Source organism: Agelaius phoeniceus, chromosome 2, assembly GCF_051311805.1.
Source record: "Agelaius phoeniceus isolate bAgePho1 chromosome 2, bAgePho1.hap1, whole genome shotgun sequence".
In the NCBI taxonomy this organism is placed as follows: Eukaryota; Metazoa; Chordata; class Aves; order Passeriformes; family Icteridae; genus Agelaius; species Agelaius phoeniceus.
This window is the reverse complement of record NC_135266.1, coordinates 99514541-99539631: the sequence shown is the minus strand read 5'-3', so window position 1 is coordinate 99539631 and position 25091 is coordinate 99514541. Positions and strand designations below refer to the sequence as shown.

Below are 25091 nucleotides of genomic sequence, written 5' to 3'. Positions count from 1 at the left end.
CTTCTCCTCAGCCCCTTTAAATACTTTCTGCTGTTTTGCAGATACTGGGTAGTTTGTATGCCACAAGCCAAGATCCTCTGGTTTACAGGTCAGCCTGTTGATAGTGTTCTTTTGTTTAGCACTGACAGGAATAACAGTGAAAACTCATATTGTCAAAGATGGTTTCTAGTACTTGCTGGAACAAGTTCTGTGCTGTAAGAGATTTTCCTGATAGGTTGAGAGCATAATTGAATATCAGAAGGTAAAAGGACAATGTGGTTAACATATTAGTTTAAAGATTACTCTTAATAGGTTTGTATCTACAAATGTTAAAGAAATCATCATTTGTAAAGACTTGGATTTTAGCAGTTAAGAAAGAAAACAATATGTAGGAATCTCAAATGAGTTGATATTCTGAATCACTCCTATAAAGATGCACTAAGAAAACTATTTTCAAGTGTCATTCTATGCGTAGACATTCTCAATTTTCCTGGATTATTTGTGAAGACTATTAGGAGTTTTGTCCTTCTGTTTAAAAAAAAACCTAAAAAATCAATCAACCAAAACTAACCCTCTCTTACCCCTCTGACTGTTTATCTTTTAATTGTAGCTATTTTCAGCAATCAGAAACTGGAAACAAATTTTGCTTTCCAGTTAGATCTAGCACCAAGCATAAAATTTATGTAATTTATTTTGGATGCCTTCTGGTAAATGACTGGTCTAAAGACCCTTTGAATCACTTAGGCAGTCAGGTAAAATTCCAATGACCTATCTTGAGAAGACTGGTAAAGGAGAAGTTTGCAAAATCATTGCTCACTGTGGCCCCTCCATGGGATGTTGTGGCAACTTGTATTGAACCCTGGGCATTTTGACTATTGACGCTGTAAAAAATAATTAGGATTTAAAAGGTATAAAAAATACAAAGTAGGCAATTACCTCAAGTCCATTATAAAAGCCACAAAGCCAAACATGTCTTTGGGGAAAGGATGTTCTTGTTAACTGATATCCAGTCAAAGTAGCTGAGGTAAAGCTCATTTCGCAGTGAGACAAAATCTTTATGCCTTTTTGTACCTGTCTCTCACTGTACTCTATGCTAGCTGTGTTTGCAAAATCTTATCCAAAAGGTATGTCTTGCCTTTTAGGAAATAGCATATGTAGTACTAGTGGGGATTGATTAATGCTCCCTGCTAATCTGACTGTTCCTGTTAACACGGGCTAAGGTAATAGATTTCCTGAAAGAGAAATTGTTGCCAGCAACCTGTCTTAGTTTTATTCTGGTGATGACAAACTCCAAACAACTTGAGAGATGCATTTCCAGAGCTTCCCTGATCCATATTTGTTATTACTGCTGCTACAGGTTCAGACATGATAAACAAAAGCAGGATTTGTGTTGGAAATATCCTTAAGGAGAAAACTTTTATAACGTGGGATAGAATAAAGCACTTGAGAAGCTCCAGTTCAGATCAAACTGTTATTGAGGGCCTGGGAGCTATTAAAGTTGGGTTAAATTGCAGCCAGAGATAAGTTAGCTTGCGCAGGTTGTGGAACTCACTGGAGCTCATAAATCTCTTCATCAGCTTTGAGAATTACAGGCAACAGCAGCAGCACCCTTTTTGAGAAGCAGATTTATTATTTCCAGTTCCAGTCTTGCTTTGTGGGATTTCTCATAGGTGGGATTCATGGCCTTGAACCCTGTATGTGACCTGCTTTCCCACACTTCCTTAGTTTCTGGATGCTCCATAGGTCCCTTCTGTAAGGGGAAATAGGAACTGGAGTAAGATTATTGTGAGACACAGAAGCACAGGGTTGGAATCACCCTTTATCCTCCTGTATTTGTGCAGCACTGTCATGCTTACCATGGTTCTGTGCATGCAACTCTCCATTTCTCTAGAGACCATAAGTGAGCTCAGGTATCCGTGGCTCAGGTATAGCTGTCAGTAGGTAAAGTATTTTGTTCTGAAGAGAGTTTTTTTTTGTCTGATGTCAGATCAGATGATGTTGATGGCTGTGATCAGAAAACCCTCTGGGACACAAATGAAATTTTCTTCCATGTATGTGAAGACTGTATTGTAGTCAAGAGTGTCAGGTGCTTCTACACAGTGCTATACAAGATAGCCCAGGTTTTTCTTAAACTGTGAAGAGAATAGCTTTGTAGAAAATACTGAAAGGTGTCAACTTTCTAACAGCTGTCACTGTGCATTGGAATTGGAGATGTGGAAATCTACCAATTCTAGACTTCCTTGCTTCTGCTCCCAGCAGCACATTCTTGTTTTGAGGTAATAGGCTTTTATGAATCCTTGGACAAAGAACAGGTGTCATATTCACACAGATTCACTTGGGTTTATTTTTGGAAATTTTGTAAATTTGGAAATTTTTGGAAATTAAAATTTTGGAAAATTTCACTTGCAGAGTCCAGTCCTCTCTTCTGATAAGCCAGCGACTATTTAGGAAAAGGATGGTTATGGTGTGTGCACTGGTATTTCAGCTGAAGATACATGAGTTATGAATGAAATTTGGTGGGGACAAAACAGGGAATTCAACTAGGCATCAAATGTTTCCATGTAGTTTAATGTTATGGAAATTCATTCAATATTCATCATTATCCACAGAGTATCTCGAAAGGTTTTTAAAGTAATGTCATGGCAAATCTATTCAGCTTTTAAGAAGAGACCATGCTCACAGCTGAGCTAATTTATATTAATACCTGGCATAACAGAAGTTATTTCACAAGATCTTTAGGCGTTATGTCTACAATTAGTTAAAGAGTACATACTTTATTACCTTATCTCATTTACTAAGGGTTTGTTCTCATCTATTTGCAAATTTTACAGGCTTACAAAGCTTCAAGGTCTATTTCCAAAATAGCACATCTGCTAAACTGTGCCCCTACAGAAGATTAATTATTTTAAGGAGGTTTTAGCATAGAAAACAAGAAAACTTCAATACTGATAGGTTGGGGATTTTTGCTCCTTAAATTTGCATATGTAAATTTCCCTAGGTACCAAAAATTTATTCCAGTTTTAAATTCTCAGTGCTAATGCTAACAATAGATACATTCACTACAGTGTGATTGCACTAGATAGGCTTAACATCTAAAAAAACACTTGGGTCTATTATGCAATTTCACAAATACAAATTACCTGTGATAGAATTTGTCAATCAATTATAGAGTATAAATAGCTCCAGTATTGGGACTGTACTGCATTCCTTGCTTTGTACATTCCAAATGTCACCATGCTGTAAGTCAGAACCTCTAAGTACTTATTTGCTTAAACAGAGAATATTAAAACATGCTAGTGCATAAGAATGGCTGTCCTACCTGCCTCATTTAGCATCAGCCATGGGGGGGGAAGTCTGCAGGAGCTCTAGTTACACTCTCAAACCTGCAGAGTTAGGAGACTGCAGGAGCTGTACATTGTTTGTCTTCAAGGTTGTCTTTGCACAATGAAAACATGAAAAACTATGTCCAGCTGCATTTCTGGAATTCTTCAAATGTTAGAGCATATTGAGTTTGCATGGACAGGCTTTGGTAGCAGGGGGGCTACAGGGGTGGCTCCTGTGAGAAGCTGCCAGAAGCTTCCTCCCTGTCCAGCAGAGCCAATCCCTGATGGCTGAGACAGATGTGCCCCTGGCCAGGGCTGGGCCAATTAGAAATAGTGGTAACACCTCTGTGATAAAAGATTTGAGAGCAAGAAGAAAAAGTTACTGCACAGAAGTACTTGTGACCAGGGAAGAGCAGAGTGAGAATATGTGAGAGGAACAACAGGCCCCAAGGTCAGTGCAGAAGGAGGGGCAGGAGGGGCTCCAGGCACTGGAGCTGGGATTCCCCTGCAGCCCCTGGTGCAGCCCATGGTGAGGCAGCTGTGCCCTGCAGCCCATGGGGATCCACAGGGATGCAGAGATCCACCTGCAGCCCGGGAAGGAGACCCAGGCCAGAGCAAGTGGATGCCTGAGAGAGGGCTGTGGGTCCGTGGGAGACCCAGGCTGGAACAGGGTCCTGGCAGGCACCTGCAGGCCTGTGAAGAGAGGAACCCACACCAGAGCAGGTTTCCTGGTAGGACTTGTGCCCAGTGGGGGACCCGAGCTGGAGCAGGCTGTGCCTGAAGGATTGCACCCATGGAAGAGTGACCCATGCAGCAGCAGTTTGGGGAGGACTGTTGCCTGTGAGAAGGACCCCCTGGAGGAGGGGAAGGACTCCTCTCCCTGAGCAGCAGCAGAAATATGTGATGAACTGACCATAATCCCCATTCCCTGTCTCCCTGTGCTGTTGAGGGTAGGAGGTTGAGCTGGGAAGGAGGGAGGGTGGAGGGAAGGTGTTTTTAAGGTCTATTTTTGGTTCTTATTATCCTGCTCTGATTTTGTTAGTAATAAATTCAATTAATATCTCTAATTTAAGTCTCTTTCACCTGCGATGGTATTTGGTGAGTGATCTCTCCCAGTTCTTATCTCAACCCATGAGCCCTTTGTTACATCTTCTCTGTCCTGTCCAGTTGCAGAGGGAAGTGACAGAGAGGCTTTGGTCGGTGCCTGGTGTTCAGCTGGAGTCGATCCACTACAGCAATTTCCCAATATCCTTTAAATGTCAAATTTTGGAAAAGGTCATTCAAATATCCATGAGATGAGATGCTGGACTTCATTTCATCCTTCAGGAAATGGCACAGCAGAGTAGTCTGTAGGAAGTGGGCCACACACTAATGAAGTACTGAATTAGGAGAAACTGTGCATACAGAAAATGAACTCTGCAATAATAAAAACTAGTGATAGGGTTTTTTTAAGGAAGCTATAATCTTTATTTTTCTTGATAAAATAAGTTACTGACCTCTGGCTAGATGGTTTACAAATTATAGGAGCAACAAATAGTTTACTATTTGAAGTGGGTGACTATCAATTTTATTTAGCTGTTGTAGAAAGAACATCTGGTGAAGATACATTTACCGACAATAAATGGTGCTCGTATCAAACCTTATCGGAAGTGATTGCATTCCAGCAATTAAATTAAATTTCCCTGAAGCAGGATAATTGAACTACTATGCAGTGTTTTGCCAAGATTTATGCTGTTCTGTAAATGTACTTGTTTCAGCTCTTATGTAGCCATTCAGATGATCCTAAAAGATTTGGGAATCTCCAAAGATACAAGTTTGTGTATTTTTTTAGCTTAACCCAGATAGATAAGCTGGTGATACCTGGAAATTCCTTATAATGGTTCAATTTTTATACACATTTGGCTCGTTTAACTATTTGAGGGTGGGGTTATATAGTTTGTTTGGTTTTGTTTGCTTTTTAACCTTGGATAGTTGTAGGCACTGAAGCACATGTATTTTGCACAATTCTTAATTGTTTGAGACATTTTTATATAGGGATCCTGGTTATTTAGTTCAACACTATGATTTCTGGGTACTAAAGTCCTCTTGTGGATGTAGAATCTTTGTTTTTCCAGCTGCCTCCTCTAAAGATTTTGTATCTGTCAATAAGAATAGTATTGCTTCTCTATCCTAGACATCCTCACCAAGGGAAAGGGAGAACTGTTAAATGTATTGACAGTTTTTAAAATGTCTCAGTGAGGACTACAAAAGTAAGAATTTTTGTAGAAACCAGGGCTGTTTTTCTATCTGTTTGTGGGGTCAGGAAAATGGGGTATTCAAGCTGCATGTTTTAACACAGAGTCTTCAAATACAGCTTGTCTGAGATGGTTATTTGTGCTTCAGACTTCTGGTTTATACTCCAAAATATTAAATAAAATGTGCTTTATCTAAGAGCCAGTTTTTGTATTTGCCTAAGGAAGAATCTTTATATTTGGTCAAAATTATAATTTATGATCAAAAGGCACCATTGCCTTTGCAGGGACACTGCTGCTTCTGCTTAGTGATGGCAAAGGTCTCATGGCTGGGACAGCCTCTGTAGTGTGATACATGCAGTCATCAAGCAAGCCATCACCTAGGAGCTCCTTTGCAGGTTTTGGGTTTGACCCCAGCCACAGGCAGAGTCTCTGAGTGCAACAAAAAAGTATATTGAATTCACTTCACTAAGTTAACCTTAAGAAGAATATTAGAAGAGTTAAGAATGAAATAGTGCATGCAAAGATGAACAGTTCGGAGAACAATCCCTTCTTGAGAAACAGCTTCTAAATAGCAGGCAGAGAAGGAAGCACATAAATTACCTATGCGCCAAACTACCTGAAAATCATTTGGATACTCACTGAAGCAAAGTATTGTATCCAATGGTTCACTGCTAGGGCAGATCCATCTGCTTTCATTTCTCTTTATTTCTATCCCCTGTAAGAAAATCAACATAATTCTGCTACCTTAGTCTACAGTCCATAAAATCACAACTATCAAAATTCCTTCTGGCTTGAACAGAGGTCTGAAGACTTTTTTATTAAAAGTGCTTTATTTTTCATAGAATCATAGAATGGTTTATGTTGTAAAGGGCATTAAAGATCATCTAGTTTGCAGTTCACCTGCCATGGGCAGGGACACCTTCCACTAGACCAGACTCAGACACTTCCAGGGATGGGGCATCCACAGCTTCTCTGGGTAGCTTGTTACAATGTCTCACCACTCTTACAGTAAAGAATTTCTTTCTAATATCTAATCTCAACTTACTCTCTTTCAGTTTAAAGCCACTCTGTCTTGCCCTTTCATTTCATGCCCACTTGTAAAATGTCCCACTCCAGATCTCTTGTAGGTTCCCTTCAGGTACTGGAAGGTGCTCTAAGGTCTCCTCAGAGTCTTCTCTTCTCCAGCTTGAACAGCCCCAACTCTCTCAGCCTGCTGTCCCCTGCTTTGGATGCAGGCCAGGAGATGTTTGGCTTTCTGGGCTATGAGTGCACATTGCTGGGTCATGTTGATCTTTTCACCCACCAGCACCCCCAAGTCCTTCTCGTAAGGGCTGCTCTCAATCACATTTTTCTGTGATTACTTCACAGGTAAGGAAGGTAGAAATGAGTAGGTCACATTTAGGTTACAAGATCAGTCACTGACTTATCAAACTAAAACCTAAAGGTTATCAGGTGCCAGATTGCAAAGACTGTGGATAGAATGCATATAACTTGACTGTGAGTTTATGGTTTATCTCCTCTTAAAGCTGGAGCATTGTAAGATTTTTAATTCTACCTGTCTCTAGTCTAGTTTCAAATACAGATTTCAAAACTGCTGTCCTTGTATAGCAAATGCATATCTGAGTTTTCCAGTGGGGGCGTGCAGACACAAAACAGAAGTGGGAAATGGTTTTGGTTTGGGGACAAGAGTACTACCAGGTGAGAAACACAGAAAAGGACAGAACAATATATAAAGATCAGTTACAATATATAAAGAAACTCACTGGTTCATTAGACTTTTTCTTGCACTATTGATTAAATGTGTAATGTATGATAAAATCAGCATCCTGTTTACTTTTGATAATTGCTGATCACATTAGCCTTTTTGCAAGAACAAGGTGATATATAATGGTATTGTGGGAATTGCCTTGGGAATAGAGCTAAAATGAATTAATAAGAAGCATCTTTAAAATTTTAAAATAAAGCCAAATGATAAAAAATCACACCAAAATTGCTAAAACACTTGAGCTCCCACTGCAAGGTGAGAACAGGAATTTATGTTTGGATCTCTTGTATCTTGCTAAGAGTTTCAAGTTCCAAGTTGGTCATTACCATGTATTCCATGTGTTATTGTAACCTTTGTCATTAGCTGTCTTTGGCATAGTCTTTAAGCCTCAAAGATATTTTAAAATAACCTAAGTAATTGAAAATTATTTTAAAAAACATTGTACTCTTTATTAATCAAAAAAGGAAGTTTTACACAGAAGTAAAAGTGCCCCATTCACTAAATTCTGTTCCTTTGGAAGGCAATAGGAGCTGTACCTCTGCTCTCAGCATGAGCAGGGAGAAAATGTCTCACAGTGAGTTTTTAAGATATGTAGATAGGTGCTGTGCTTTGGCAGATTGCTAAAGCCAGCCTTCAGGATTCATCCAAGGCAATTTTATTCATGGGATTTAAGCTTCAAGCTGCAATAGACACAGCACATGAATCTGAAAATCCCTATCTGCATTGTTTGATGCCTTGATGCCTTTGAAAATATATTCTCGGAAGGTGAAGTGGAAAAAAATCCTGACTACAAGCAGAACAAAGCCCTGTTTTGATATGACCTACACAACCTTTTTAATGTGACAGTGTCATGGTGGTATATTTGAATGTTTCCACATATTTTTGTTAGGATTGAGGCACAAACACCTTAAATTCAGAATAGTTCCAGGAACCTACTTTTTTAAAATTCATGAAACTTCTGGTTTTGGTAAACAATGAATTGTACATTCTTGCACTTAAAAGTATTCTCTTTTTTTTTTTTTTTCTGGAGTAAATACAGTCAAGCTAAGGTCTGTGTAGATAATTGAGGGTTAGAGATGCCAGATTTGGAAGAAAGGGGGCAATAGTTATCGAGCAGGGAGCTTTTTATACAGTTGACAGCTGTCTGAACCACTGAGACACTGATAATGTTACAGGTGATCTCTTCTGGGACGGATTATTGAGCATCACCTACCTAAAATGACTGGATTCTCATCTCAAATGTAATTTGTCTCACAGCTATTGCCACGTTGTATGTGGTAGTGGAGTAGAGAGAATTATGCTTGTCTCTAATTCACTGAGAGTCACAATAGATAAATTGGAGGTCAAAAAGGCCCTTTGGGAGAGCTCTTGCTGAAAAGGGTTATATAAATGTAAAGTAGTATTATTATTATTTATGAGCAGTTTTGAGTCAAATGTCATGTTGGATGCATTTCATCAATCTGAGATTAGACTTGGGCCTGTGGCTCAGCAGCAGCTCAGCGATACAAACAGATAGGGGATGTTTTACCAGGCTAAACAGAATCTCAAATAAAATAGCAAGTGCTTCTCTACAACAGCCCTCCCATATAGTGATATTTCTGAAGTCTGGCATTTGGAACAGCAGATGGGATTGCACAAAGCTTTTCTACCAGGGCAAGAAATGACATGCAGTCTCCAACCCATTGCAGAAGTGTTTAATTTAGATCCCATTAAGATTTTTTGCTGCACGATAGAATTGTGGAAATAGATATCAATATTTTATTAAATGCATGGATTACAGCTGTATAGAAATGTAAGAAACACTGACAAACTCATTGCCAACATGTGTAGCATATTCTGTCCTTTCAAAAACCCTTATTATGCAGTGAGCTTTTCTCTCCCAGGAAAAGGGAAGGGTCTACTCATCCCCACCTTCTCTCTGCTCACCATGATTGTGTGTGTGAGTGTAAATATTCTAGGGGAAAAAAAAAATAAATTAAGCTTTCTCCCACTGAGACTAGGGAGACATACCTCTAGCCCACAGATGATAGATAGATAGATATATAGATAGATAGATATGTAAACACACTTGATTTCTGAAGTAAAATCTATTACCATTCCCCTTTTGCATTTTCTCTCCACTGGCTTTAATTAAGTTTACTCCAGAAAGTTTGTGAGGTATCCTTGTTACATGAAAGAGAAAGATTACACACTATGGGGTGGTTCCTGCTAGCTTGACCATGATTTATAAAGCCAGGATTTAATATCCTTTAAGCTTTTCTGTTTGCAGACTCATTTTATTTAAACTGCATTTATATAAACTGCTCAGCAGATTAGAGAAGCAGCACTATAGCCTTAATTTCAATGTCACTTTCCAGCCATTTTGGTCAGGCTTCATGCCTGGATTTAATGTATTTGTGCACTAAAATGAAAATACATCTCAATGATAAATCCTCTCCAAAGCAGAGTGAAATTGCAGTAAATAACATCTGTTGAAACCAAATGAAAATAAAAACGAAAAGCCCACAAGAAGACCAGATACAGTAGGGAGCTTGAAGTCAAACCAAATGTGAAGCTCAGGCTTAAGAAGAGTGATTAAAAACCTTAAAATTATCCTTAGATGGGGAATAGGGAATTTGACCTACCACTTGTGCAGGTTTGTTAGTTCCACATGTACAGGGGATCAGTTATTAAAAGATGACTGTTGCATTGTTGTGACTGATCCAGGCCTCCTTAATTCATCTCTAGGATGTGCAAGTTCATCACAGATATTCATGACAGATATTCATATCAAATATTAACTGATTAACCCAGAAATAAATTCATCCAATGATATGTTCTTGAAACTGAATCAATGGGAAGAGCAAAGAGATCTCCTTTTCAGCCAACTCTTAAAAGAACAAATCCAGGTATCCCAGATGTTCCATTCCTGTCGTATTTACAGGCCCAGAGCTAAGCACTTAAATATCTGCTCCCTCTCATATTTATTTACTTTATTTCCCAGAGGCTCCAATAACCTTCCACCCGAGATTAAAGACAAGCACAGTCTGAAATCAGCTATAAAATCAGATGTAAATCATTTTATTCAGCTAGCCATTGTCATCTGTATTTGAAAACTCTTGGGTTAGTTCACTGTGTTACAGACATGAGCTCTGTATCTACAGTTCTAGGCTTGGATCTATGTTCTTCTTCATCTAACACTTCCATTTTTTTCACAAGTAAATGCCAGACACTGCAGCTGTGACAGTCTCACCTTGTTCAGTGGACTGTAGTGTACTTGCAATAGAAAAAAAAAATACATGGAAGGACTTGGCCCTCCCAAGATTCACTTTGATTTTTCTCTTATATAACAGTATAAATTAGAGGTAGAGGAATGCAATACCTTCCATAAGTATCCACTTGCATTTAAATAGAATTTTACTCTGGCTTTACTTTCAAATTATGTATATATGATTTATCACATTTTACCTGGGCAAATTAAAGAGACTGTTAAAGCCTGACTTTTCCTGATGTACTGTAGACATCTAACATTACTTTCATGTTTAAAGTAGCATTAAAGTCCCTTCCTTCATATTTACAGGACTATTTGAGTTTACAGGTATATTCCATAATTCTTGTTTCATTGTGATTTATATGAAGAGGTAGAAGGACATAGCATTCTTGGATGGACAGATATTAGGGCATGTCCCATGGGGTTGCATTAAATTGCAGTATGGGTTTTGCTAGTGCAAACTTAAATCTAATGTAGTTTGTGGATGAGGAAACAGTGACAAGTAATAAGTAAGTCAAACAAAGAGCTAATGCTTACCAGCTCAGAAAAAGAATGTGTGCTTTAACATAATGAAAGCAAGTTATGTTACTTAAAGTCTGGAAAATATCCACTTCAAAGAAGATGCTTCCTTAAAGCAAATAAGGCTTAATCCATAACAAAGGTAGTATATGGTGACTTTGAACATGTTGCAGAAATGCAGTGAACAGTAGTTTCAATTAAACCATGGAAAAATGTATTCCCTAAAATAAGTTATTTTCTGTGGATTTTTGATTAACCTTTTTATTTTTTAATAAATAAATTGTTCCTTCCTTGTTTACACATAGTTATAGGCAGGAGGGAAGGAAAAAAAAGAAACAAAAATGCCTGCACTGGCCTACCATGTCTGCTAAATCCCAATTAGTCCATGGAAAAAACCTCAATTCCTCTTTACTTTATCATTTTGAGTGTTTTGTTTCAGTGGTATTATAAGTTCCAAGCAAAGTCATTTCCACCACATCCCCAGGAGACTATTCCACAGTCTAACACACCTCATTCTGGGATGCTGGGATTTTTTTTTCACAATTGTATTTTAATTGATCTTTTAGACTAGCAGGTGCTATCTCAACTAAACTGAAGAGAATTGCAGAAGTCACTAAGCAAACGCCTGCTCAAAGAACAAAGCAAGTCCTTGACTGGAGATGTGTTGTGCAGACCATAGAGTATGCAGAGAAGAAACAGGAGAAAAATAATAGTTCCTTCATAAATATCATTCCTAAAGAGGAAAGAAATAGTGTAAGAGGAATTTGGTGTTATTTCCTTTGATATGCTGTTCCTGGTTTCCTTGGGTGCAGTATAAGCTGTCTGCAGAAGTCTTGTGTGACTCCCACTGGCACAGGAAAGATATCTGTGGCAAATTCCTGCAGCTCTCCTGTGCTTGTTCTGGGAGCTTCAAGGTGCAGCCAGCACAGCAAGTTTGCAGCTTGTTCTGACATGAGGAACTGGATCAGCATGGAGCCCATCAGACAGAAATGTTTGTGGCTCATATATCAAACCCCTTCAAAATTAGTGCGATTGATCTGGGATTAATTCTTTATCTTTCCCCTTGCTTTGCTTTCTCCCCAAAGAACAATTCTCATATGAACCACATAAAGATGACAAACTACTGCTTTGGGGTGCAGTGACTGCTGGAGAGGAAAAGGTAAAATGAAGTGCACAGTTAACAGGAAAAAATTTCTTCTGAGATCAGTAACTCTTCTTCTTTAATAGTCTGTCTGCCCAAACGAGTATAAGCATCACAAACAAGGAGCTTTTTAAAGGGCTTATAAAATTGTTACTCCACAAAAAAATTACTCAAACACATAATTTCAGCATTCACTCACAGAAACTATAGAAAATGCCCAAAGCCTCTCGACAAACACAACCCCCAAATCCCAAAAGCTATGAAAATGCCTATATGCCAGTGGTGAAAACTCTTTCTGCATGACCAAGAACAGAAATTATTTTAGCAAGGGCTAATCAGATAGAGGAGCTGAACAATACTAGAAGTGAATTCCCATTAATAGTTGTGGATGATATAAGTTAACTTATAGGAATCATGTTTTCTAATTTTGCTGAGGAAATCTAAGTAATGAACCTTGCATTTCTGAAGTTTTGTCTTTGCTTAGAATTGTGAGAAGGAAAACTGCAACTAAAATTACATTCTTGATACCACTTTCTGTTCAATAGCAAGTAGAAGACAAACCTAAAGGCTGCCAGTTTTCCAAACTTCTCTAAATGTAGTGAATAATAATGACATTATACAATAGTATTATTGTATAATATAAATTGTATTACATAATCCCTTGGAATCTTCTGCTTTTGGTGCAGTCCTGACTGAGCATTTCTGTAATCTGAATGGTGAATCTGAAGACTGATCAAATCAAGCTGGGGATCAGAATGTGTAAGTCTGGAGAAATACAGATTCCAAGTAGCACCCTCCCATGCATTTAACTTCACCTGGTTGTAACTGAAAGTGTAAAATATTTTTCATGCCTTTTCTTTAAAGAAAATATATCTGTTGTCACTGCAGCCTTTTGGAGTCTGACAGGTTCCATCTGCAGGGCTCGCACCTTGCTGTGGCAGGAATGCAGCTCTGATTGTCCCTGCCCTACTCTGGCCCTTGCTTCACCTTGAACAGTGCATTTGTTCATGCCTTGCACAGGGCCAGGCAGAAACAGGAATCTGTAAAGGACAGAGAAGAGGGAGAAAGTATAAATAAAGATCTTAAAGGAATCTATACATACTAACCTTAGGCTGGATCCTAGGGATTGTACCAGCATAGAAACAAATCAATGTATTGCAAACTTCTCAAGGAGGAAATTGCTCTTCAGATGTTTGAGTGCTCTGATGTGTCTGTGGATGGAAGGGAAAAGCTGGGAGGTAACCATCTGCCAGTGGATTCTGTGCTGCTTACTATCTAACTTCTATTTCTCTGATAAGAACAGATCAGACCTGAGTGACTCATGAGCTTACATGTATCCATCTGTATTCATCTGACCTCCTTGTAACCCCTAGACAGGGTTACAGACAGATATAGAGGCGTATTTGTCTCTCTTGCTAAAGAGACACGGGGCACAAATCTTGTATGCTGCTCCCTGGTCCTTCGGAGAGTTAAGCAAGACATACCTGTTCAGTAGCAACTCATCCATACTGGTCCATAAGCTGCCAAGGTTGTTGAAACTCCCAGTGGACTGGTTAGCAGGGCTCCAAAAGGCCTGGAAATGATGCAGAAGCTGGCTTTCTTTTCAGCTTCTGACAAAGCCAGTGGCACAGCATGACTTCTCATTATATGGGAGAGATGGGAGGCATCATTCCAGCTGTGTAATGGAGCATGATGAAGGGGTCTTGACTCAGCCTGAGCAAGCTGGTATCAGTGCAGAGTGAAGCAGGGCAGAGATTGCTGGCTGGATGCAGGATCACAGCTGGGTTAGCACAGCAACATGCCAAGAAGATTAGCCCAACTCCTCAACAGAGCTTGCTGTATTTGCCAGCTTCAGGAGTTAATTTGCTTAGTATAAATTTTGGGACAGCTTGCCCTATCCACTGGACTCATTAGAAACTGTCCTTGACCAATGATCAGTGGACAGTATGGTTTTATTTCTTCTAAAATGTATTAAATGGTTCTATTTTATTTGAATATTCTGTCTGCTAATCAGGGAATTCCCATATAGGGAATGCTTTAGGAACCCTAAACTCTACCATGGTTCATGTAACATGAACTGGCTCCATGTAGAACTGTTCTGCCTATCAGGCATTAACCATTTTTTTACATCCTGATCAAGAAAGTAAATGCAACTAAGAGCTATTGGACTTCATGAGAGTGATGCTGAGCACAATGTCTAACTGTCCTGACATGTTCTTTTATATAAGTCCAGGCCTCTGGAATTTCTCACAGAAATATAACAATAAACATTATAGCACTACAAAATAGCAGTCATTCCAACAAAATAAAAAGCTTTGCATTTTAGCAGGAATCTGTGAAGTTCTACTGGCTTCAGTTCTTATTGCCAAGTTAGATGTGCAGATGGCCATAACAGCTAAAGAAGAAAGTTAAGGAACAAGGAACCTCCTTTGTGCACATATAGGTACAGCTGGCTTGGGCCAGAGGAGGGATTGGTGTCTTAGTTATTTCTATTTATAGCACATGTCTGCAATAAGGAAATAAGCATTTGTGCCTTTTAAACACTTTTTAAAAATCATTTTGTATTGATTTTTCTTTCCACAGAATCCACAATCCAGTCTTTTTTTCCCCTGATTTTCCCAGGAAAACACATTTTCTAATTCCTTGCCCTGAGAACAGAAGGGTTTAGAGACTTTTATTCTGATTCTGTCTTACTGAAAAAATTAATTTTCTGGAAAAAAAAAAAAGAGAGGGAGAAAGAATCACAAAATAAACACAAGAATTACACAAAAAAGCAGTCTTGCTAAAAAGTAACATAGGGTAGATTGGGAAATGTGCAGTAGCTTCATGGATTGTTGCTCTTACTGAAGAACAGCTTTTTCTATACCACAGCTTAAAAAGCCATCTGCCTTGCCAGGGTCTCATCAAGGATTAATTGTTAAATTATGAATAAAATCTTCCTTAAACCAAACTGTTACCACAGGTAGCACTGGCTAAAGGGCTCCAGAGCCCCAAGTTTCCTTGTTTTCAGCAAAGTTGGCTGCCAAACAATCCATTCACCTTTCCCCTCTGTAATTCTATCACACATGAGGTACCCTTTCTGATTGCCTTCTCCAATGCTTGCATTTTATATATGTCTGCCATTTTTTTTGTCTTCTCCATGACTACTTTGAAGAAATACAAGACCTTTGGAAAGGGTTTGTTCATTTTATTCCAACATAGTATCCTTCTTAACCTCCTGCCCTTACCTACTGATTAGTGCTGTTGGGAATGATTAAACATTTGCAGCAGTCTGTCTTTGAGCTGACTGCACTTCTGGACTGAGAGAAGTTGCACTCTAATATCTCTCTGGAAGTGAAAGTCTCTGGGTAAAGAGAAAAAAACAAAAACCAGTGGGAAACTTTTCTGGTTTAGCATCCTTTCATGCCACTTTTGCCATGTGAGAGGATGGGGTTTTGAACAATGGGATACACACAGGGGAGAATGGGAACAAGAAGAGGTGGATCTGATATGAATTCATAACTACAAAGAAAATGATTTGATAATCACAATAAGAAATCATTGGGAGTGTTTATAGTGATAATTCTTTAATATAAGTGCTGATACAAACAGCAGAGGAAATAATAAGAGAAGAAAAAGAGACAGAAACATAAAGGGTGTTTGTTGTTTTCCTAATTGCATCTATCTATTATTAGAAGAACCAGTTCAACACCACAGAGATGCCCCACTCAGGCTGACCTCCTGCCCAGACTCTACCTCCAACAGTGGCAATACAGCCTTCAGGATTCTACTGTGTGTTAGTAGTTAGTATTGCAGGATCCACCACCTGAATTATTTAATCAGCTTTAATCTTATTCACCCTGTTGTCATTTTTAATTTTTAATTCAGATTGAAGGGTTTCTATCTTTTCAGTCTTCCCTCATAAAGCAGATTCTCTGACTCCTCCATTGTTGCCTTTTAGTTGCCTTTCTTTGTACCTAAAAGAGCATGCTATCATCCCGAATCCAAAATATTTTGTGGCGTATTTTGGTTTTTTGAACAAACAAAGGAGTATAATCAAACTTTGGATGCCTCTTTAGATGTTTTCTGACACATTATCAGACTACTTTTTTTGCTGAATTTTGACTCTGAAAGCTACAGACAAAACATTGGGTATCATTGCATGTTTTCCAAGTGTGAAAACCATTGAACAGCACCCGAAAAAAGTAGTTCACATATATTAGAAATGTGTGTCTTCTTTTTCTTTTTTTACAAATGTCACTAAAACTTTGTGATCTGTGTTATCTATACTTCTCTTATATATCAAAGCGTTTAAGAATTTTCATGCCTACAGATGCAAATGGAAACTCTTTTTCTACTCATTCTTATCACTTACAGATTAGGTCCTGAATGCATTTGACTTGCCTGCCATGACTAATATACCTTAAAGTAAAAGTAGGGTCTGACAGCTCACTTAAAGCCATTTCTTCTATGTTCTCTCTGGCTCTTTTGAGTATGCCTGTATCCACTCTTTGATATTTTTCTATTCCTTCACATTGCCATTGTTTTTTTTCTGTATTAGCAGTTTCAGCAGCTAGTAAGGATATAGACTCTTCCACCCACCCTATTCACAATTCCCATACATCTTTGTATACTTCCTTCCTGTGCAGATGGAGATATACTGACCTGTAAGTCATGGGCATCTATCTGCATTCTTTCTTCAATCACTTAGAGGAAAACTGGGTTATTTCTTTACATTTGTGTTTCTATCCAGAGACTTTTAAACTGCACATCAGGTTTTTGCCATCTCTCTGTGTTTGTCTGTTGTTTGTTCCAATCTTAAAATATAATCTATCTATATTAACTCTAACATCTTTTTTGCCATCAAAATTTTATTCTCTTTTGTTTTGAAATACTTCAAGCACAAGATATGAACCAAAATATATTTTGGGTAAACAGTGTCTTAGTGATGGCTGCTCAAAGTCCAAAGACACCAATTATTTTTTTGTGGAAAAAATAACCTCCTGTTCCCCCCTTCCCGAGTGTAATGTATCCAGACAGGCTTCCCTTTCAGCAATCCAGTCTCATTACTTGGGCCTTGAGCAGTCCCTATGCAGTGTGTCTGTAATAATTGTGTGAGTCTTGGTGTGACAGAGACAATATTTTTAAAGTGTTTTTCAGGAGAACCCTTCCCTGCCCCCCCCCAGATTTTTTGCTGGCAGAGACCTTCTGCAACATGGTGCAAGGAAAAGAGAACAAAATACAGACTCATTAAAATGCCTTGTGGATAATATAGCCTGTCTGATGTAGTGTGACATACTGACCCACATAACAGCAGACAATCTACCTCCTCCCTGAAAAGGCACACCCCTTAAGTGCCTGGACATGGAGAAGGGTATGGAGGAGGGATGAGGTTCAAAATAAAATAAAAAAAAAATCCTGCATAAAATGTAGAAAGCTTCCATTTCTTTCCATATCCCAAACATTCCTCAGGCAAAATTAATAATTTGGGGTTTTTTCTTTTGGTAATTCTCTACCTGAATGCTTTGTACCTCATAAACCTGGTCCCTGGCTGATTTTATAGAAGCACTCAGAAAAATATGGCCATTCTTAGTGTTGTAGATAATTGTTAAGCATTTTCTCCTTTGCAGAGATAGTGTTATCAGCACAGGTAGTATTCTCGGGTGTTCTTCCAGCCTTTGGAAAACAGTTTTACTATAATCTGCAGGCAATTTTCCCTCTAATGCTGTAGGCATGTGCTGCTCCTTTTGTGGCTGTTTACCAATTCTCTAACAGATTAATAGGAGAATAGTTCACTCAGTGACAATCTGAAACTTTAAAACACTCTCAAATGCCTCATTATGGACCAAATAAAATAGTTTGTTGTCTGTGAATGATTAGTCCCTCTCATATCTTCCTGGCTCTATTGCTTTCAGAACGCTTATCTCAGGGTGCATTTATTTGCTTGTGCTGGCCTGTTTATAGCTACTGTATCCCTTCGGTGGAAGCTTACTGTATTTTCCTCATTTGCAGCAATCAGTGAATTTCCATGATTTATAATCATAATAAGTCAGTTGAGGCATGTTCTTCAGGAAACTGATTTCACTTTCTAGGGCTGGGCTGTCATCTCTGTTTCTGTCATATCATGTAAGATATAGCAAAAGAAATCACAATGCTGGACAAAGAAGTGTTTGAAGAGCAGGACTAAAGGGAGAAGGATTTTTTGCATCACTTTTCTGAAGAACAATGGTTCTCAGCTGTACTGCAGTACATCTTTGTAATGGTTTACTTGGTTCTCATTTAAAGGTTGAAGCATTGTTGCTCTCAGGCCTTTTCAGGCCTTATGGGTTGCCAAAAGCAGCTTTAAGACCAGCACAGCTCCCCTGAGTGACTTCAGTGCATTGCACAAGATGTACACTGCACTGCTTCCCCAACAGTCCAAGACACAAGGGACACAAGGCAGAAGGTGAGGTGGGAATGGGTAACAGCTGAGGTGCAGCCATGAGTTCACATTCCTTCAGATCCCTTGCCTCTGCCAGAGGACTTGCATGTGACTGCCACCTGTAAAAGAACCATGGAGAGGGATTTCCTGATTGGCTTTTTGGTTGGTTTGGTTTGGGGTTTTTCTGCTCAAAGTCTAAAGAGAAAATCTAAGGTCTTTCCACTTTGGGGAAGAAGGCTCTGGCTACCTGGAACCCAACAGAAGGTAAGGGTAGGATGGGAAGTACCTGCAATAACAACCTGTGCTTAACATTGGCCAGGGCACCAATATTAAACCATTTGCACTCAAGAAGCTTTGAGGTGTTCTCTGGTAACAAGACAGACACAGGCACTATTCCTGGTGCCCCTCCTCCAGTGTCAAGAACTGGTCTCTGGCACTGCAGGCCTGCTGCTGAAGGAAAAGCATAAGTGCTGCATCTTACACTGAGGCAGTTTCCCAGCAGTTTTCAGTTCAAGTATTGATCAATTCTGCTCCTATAACTGAGCATACCCTTAGGTAGCATGAATATAATTTTTTAGCTATTACTGAAAGAAGTAGGAAAAGAATAGATCAAGTCAGCCAATTTTTTACTGCTCTCCTAAATAATCCTTAGCTAAGTACAACAGAATGTGGCAGAAAAATGTGTCTACACACAGATACAGAAGAATCATAAATTTAAAATATTTCTGCAGCATATGATATAGCTTATATTAACAAGTGTGACTCAAATTTAGAATAATGGGAAAATTTTGACTCTTAAAGACCTCTGGAGGTCCTTTAGTCCAGCCCCCAACTGGTCATTTAGTTCAGCCCCCAACCAGCTCAGCTAGAGCAGGGTCAATATCTTGATCAATTGAGTTTTGAGTATCTCCAAATTTCGAGCTTCCCAAACTTCTCTAGGCACCTGTCCTGATGTTTGAACTCCCTTATGCTGAAGAACTAGAGCTTGAACTAAAAACTCGAGTTTGAACTCCCTTATGGGGGAAAAAAGAGCATGTCCCAGTATGTTCTTTTCACTACATGCCTCCAATAAAAGTGTGGCTCCAATTTCTGTACGCTCTCCTGTTAAGCAAGAACACAGAAACTTGAAGACAGGCAAGGGAAAAGACTTGAAAAGAGGTGACAGTGAACCTAGAAATTACAAAGAGTAAAATTTTCAAACTGGCTAGCTTTATTTTCAGAGTTACTGACTGTTGGCAGACAGAGAGCTTGGAAAGATGTGATATTAGATGATCTTTCACATGAAGAATCTTGGTTTGCAGATGTGCTAGGGAAGTAACTGTAAATCTATGTTTTGTGTCCATTTTCTGTTTATTTTGACTCAGAATAGGTTTTGGAAGATTAGAGTCTCCATCTCTTATTTTTTTTTATATTTTCTCTAAAGGAAGAAGAGTGTCTGAATTCCCTAAGCCTTGGGTGGTTTGGGATTTTGCAGAAACGTGCAAAAGAAGAAAAGACAACTTAAAGGTTGGATGAGAAGTTCAACTCCACACCTGCATGTTTAGAGAGCCAGTATCTCAGAGAACCTTCCAGCCTGATCACATCAGGAGAAGGAAGAGGAGGGCCTTTTGATGGGTCACTAAACTGTCCCTTTCATTCAGTTTTCATGTTAAAGGAAATTAAATATTCCAGTAGGGATTTACAAAAAGTGCTTCAAGGTGTTTTCCTTCCCTGCACGTCTTCTACCTGCACATCCCTCAAAAATGAGGTTAGGAATTGCTAGCACCAGGCTGTCAGCGGTGGGAGGAAGGACTGTGGTAGGGCTCTGTGGTTTCTACAGGGTAGAAGCAGAACACCACAAGGATAGGTAGTTGTAAGTCATGCAGAGATAAACCCTGTGCTCAAATTACCATTGCTAAGAAAGATTTCACAGGATTAAACCAGTACTGCTGTGCAAGTGCTTTGACTGGAAAGAGCAATTTTTACTACATTTGTAAAGAAAAAGGCTCAATTACTTTATGTTCTTTAGATAAATAAACTCTCTTCTTTCTTCAAATTACCCTTGCTTGTGCTTTGGGTTTTCCCCCCAGAACTCAGAGCAAGAAGTTAATATAAAACCAAGATGGTTGAGCTCTGACCTCCATTAAAAAGCTTGCTTACTTGATGGCAGTTTCTTGCTGGTGTTTTGATTTCTCTGGTCACACCCAAAGGATTTCTCTTGTACAGTTCTTAAGCTGTGCCTCAATTTGCTTTAATGCATAATCTCCAAGAAAAACCATTTCCTTTTCCTTTAATTGCTACTTCGTTCTGTGTTTGTTTCCTTAAATTTGTAAGCCAGTAAACATACTGACAAGCAACCTTTAGGGAATTTCTAAGGTCAGTTTAGAAAAGGATAATTTGTGATGCTGCTAACCCCAGCGTAGTGTAAGCACTTTCAAATAAGTCTAAATACACTTTAAAGTAAGGGTATTGATGCCATCAATCAGCACTGATAGCTTGCCATCACAGAATCAAGCCCTTTGGCACTTCTCACATGTAATACAGCAGTGTAATCAATTATTATAAATGCAACATTATGTGCAACATAGTATTTCTATCAGTTAGTCTGTTATCTTTAAATACCATGTAAGTGAGTTTAACAAGCTAAAGATGCAGCACTGAGAGTGTCATTAGTCCTTCTTCAGCCTCAATGAATATGAAAAAAGGGTTTTTTTAAAAAAATCTTTGGCTCATAAACCAGTGAGAGAAATACTTGAGTTGTTTTCCACTGCATTCTTGCTTGCTGAAAGTCTAAAGGTACCAATGGATTCCTTTTGGAAATCGAAAGGCAGATGAAAACGTGTGTGAATACCACCAGTGCCACCTAGTGCTGCTCGGCCGGGAGAGGTGTAGTGGTGCCACGAAAATTCTGCTCCCTTTCACAGCAATGCAACCTCTCCTCATTTTTTCCATCCCAAACAGGGCAGGGTAGTGTTGCTCCCGTGTCATCCTCTCTGCCAAAGTCTTAAGAAATGAAGGCAAAAGCACCTGAAAATCCATAAGATGTCATATTACACACTTCTGGGCTTATTTTGCCAGTAGGTTAGCAGGTTGGTAAAGGCTTAAGCATCTGTCAGTATTTTCATGGGAGCATTTAGGGTTGGGATTGCCAGTGATTGCATATGTGAGCAGCATCTGAGCAAGACTGGGACAGTAACTAGCTGGCTTCTAGCAGGAAAACTGACTGAATATAAAATAGCAACAAAAAACCTCTCCTCTCTGCTGTGTTTCATATGCTCTCACCCTAAAGCATTGTTTTTATCTACTACATCCTTGTGCACACTCTCTGAATAAATTTGATTCTCTTATACTGACTTTTCAGCCTTGGGCTTGGTCCTTCCCTTTTATTCAAGAAAATAAACAGAATATTTACTGCCAAGCTTAGAGAGAAGGTCATGCATGCACAGTAAATCAGAAAGAACAGTAGATGAGAACTTTACGTACGAACAAGTGTCAAGGAATAACCATCCCTGCCTATAAAAATTATTTCAATTCAGTAAAATACATAAGCACTGGGTTTATGAGCTGTCAGGGTGTTGCTTTACTTTTCTATTTCCTCTGTAGAAATGTGCTCCTTTTGCACTGCCACGTTCAGGCTTTAGTTGCTGCTGAGATCTGGGTACTGCAGCAGGGGGGGAATGGGGCTACTGAAAGGACCTTACTTTGCTGTGACTTCTCTTGCCCTTGTGATCATGCCATGCTTCAATGTTCATGTCTAAATTCTCCCCACATGGCTCCAAGGATGTGTGTTTGTGTTTGTGTTTGAAGCCTGTCCATCCCCCCTGTGCATGCTGGACAGTAGCGCAGCAGAGAGAGTGGCAAAGCCTGGAACTAAGAAATCTTAGTGTTCTTTTCTGACTGTGTAATTTATCCAGCTCATGGTGGCATATTTATACTGCAATACAGTGTGTGCATACTGCTGAACACAAGGAGGAATTACTGTAAGTGCCCTCAGATCAAATGGGCCACGGCATTACCACGGCACTCTTCTGCAGTGAAGCAGAGCTTGGTATCCTGCATGCAAGACTGACTCAATGAGGCTCTCTAGCTTTGGATAATTGAAGTAGCATTTCTGAACAGCATCACACTGATCTCATAGGCAGGCCAGTACAGCTGATGCTAAGGCTGTTACCTCTAATAAGGTTCTTCAGAAAAGTATGGAGCTGTCTTTTAGAAAGAAAGCTATTCATGGCTATTCGTGTTGCCTTGCTCATGGCAACACAAGGCTCAACACAGGCTAATTTGACTGAAGATCAGTGCTTAACAGTTTCATATGAGACATCTTCAGAATTCTGCTCTACTTGATTTAGCACACACTTTTAACTGTTCAGTCTGACAGTTCCTACATTACCATGTTGCTGCCTTTTACTTCTTCTTTTCAGGAGTCTTCAATTAAATACTTGGAAATATTAGGTTCGATCTGACTTCTTGGACTAGATGATCTTTAAAGGTCCTTTCCAACACAAATCATTCTATGCTTCTTAGATCAGTGATCACAGAACCATGGAATAGATAGGGTTGGAAGAGACAACACACAAGTTTGAAGCTGAAATGCAAAAGATTTCACCATTAATCCCTTCAGCCTCCATTTCATGCATCTCTGAAGTCCCAGTCTGTAGTAAACCCCATAGATTTAGGAAAAGCACCATGGAGAATATGAACAATAGAAATGCTGAAACAGCAAAAGAAAATTCCTGTTTCCCTGTCCTCCACCCTAACCTATCTCTGTAACCCTATAAGGCAATGTCATGTTAACCCCTTACCCATTGGTCAAGCTTGGATCCTTTCCAACCCTATAAAAGAAGCATACTGTGTCCCATTAGTTGAGAAAGAAGAGCAGAGACCCTTCACGGACCTCCCCAAATAAAGCCATCTTCATGGAACAGCCTGCACCTTCTCCTTCTCCTCTCTCTCCGTCTGCTGCAGCCTCAAGCCCAGGGCACCAATCTTCCTTGATATCCTCCAGGTTCTGATCTAGAGCTCCAAATGGCTCATGATTAGCTACGTTTTGTCTTCAGTATCTTGCCAGTTTTGTATGTGTCAACTTGAAAAACTTGCATAGCTTTTAAAGTATCACAAATCTTTGAGAAGTAGCCGGAGGGAAGATTTGAGACTGTGTAATCTAACCTGAAGCCCTAGTTGCCAGAAGAAAGTTTTTACACTGACTGTGGCATCTAAATTTTAGATCTAGGACCTCAAAAAAGACCAGCCTAAAGAGCTAGGCAGTTTCTTAAGTACCTTTGAACATACAACTTCTACCTAGCCTAAAGAGCTAGGCAGTTTCTTAAGTACCTTTGAACATATAACTTCTACCCATCTCTGCCTCAGGTGCTATATCCCAGGAGTGCTGTGAGGATAAATATTAGATATCAGTGCTCAGGTCCTATGGTAAAGAGGGACACATCTTTTTGTGCCTTAATGTACTCATTTTATCACGGCTTTGCAAAGTCCCATGTAGCCAAGAACAGCTCTGTGTGATGTGTGCAGATCAGTGAAGCTCTCAGGGTTTGCAAAAGGAGCACAGTAAGTCTTTTTATCATGTCTCAGCAGCCCTGAATGCAGGAGACAAATTGCTGCATAATACATCACTTTACCAGTTGTTTTGCCCAAGAGCATCCTGTTTTTATTTGAAAGGAAAGGTCCTTACCAGCGGTCTCCAGTGGTGCCTATGTGGAGCTAAGAATTTGTGGGAATTGTTTGCCAAACTATATTCAACCCTCTATGGAAATTCTCAGGTGGCTTCTTGGGCAACACCACTTTCTCTGTCCACACCACTGTCTGTGTAGTGCTCTACACAAGGAGACATCCCTGTATGATGTTGCTGATTGACATCATGTGCCATATGCCTCTTCCCATCAGCCTCTGCATGATCCCGTAACTGGCATCCCATCCTGTTTTCCAGTACTGCCACCTTTTGGGTATGAAACTGCTTACATCTCTTTTCCTTTTGACTCTATCTAGTTCACACACTGCTGGCCTTCTTCTTAAGCCATGTGTCTCTGATTGTTGATGCCAGGTATGTGCATGAATGAATCGCTCAGCAGCACAATTTTTGATCCAGATTCAGTGTTGAATTTCTGTCACATTGCTGCCAAATTAGCAAGAGCTTATGTGGGCTTAAAGCTTTATGCCAGCTTTATGCTGGCTGTGGAAGGACAGAAGATGCCTAATTTGAATAAAGTTAAGCAGGTGAGGACAACAGGTGACACTTGATCTGTCATAGATCATGTTGGTGCAAAATTACCCTACTAGAGCAATTTCTTAAAGAAATGTGACTAGGCAACTTCATTTCTTGACAGATCAGAGTTATAGCTAAAAAGAATTTCTGACATGGTACAGGGTGTCCTAAAGCTCCGTGTACTACCTAGGTTATGGTCTTATATAAGCATAAGACCTTTCACAAAAGCCTTGTTCCACTGTCATTCTAGAAACTTGTTAAAATTAGGTTAAAATTAAAGACTT

General features: G+C 39.4%; 1 protein-coding gene across 1 annotated transcript in view; it reads right to left on the bottom strand.

Annotated features, from left to right (window-relative positions):
• Positions 1-25091, bottom strand: part of LOC129133887 (uncharacterized) — a 306814-nt gene that overhangs the window by 62515 nt on the left and 219208 nt on the right. The gene's annotated exons all lie outside the window — the stretch shown is intronic.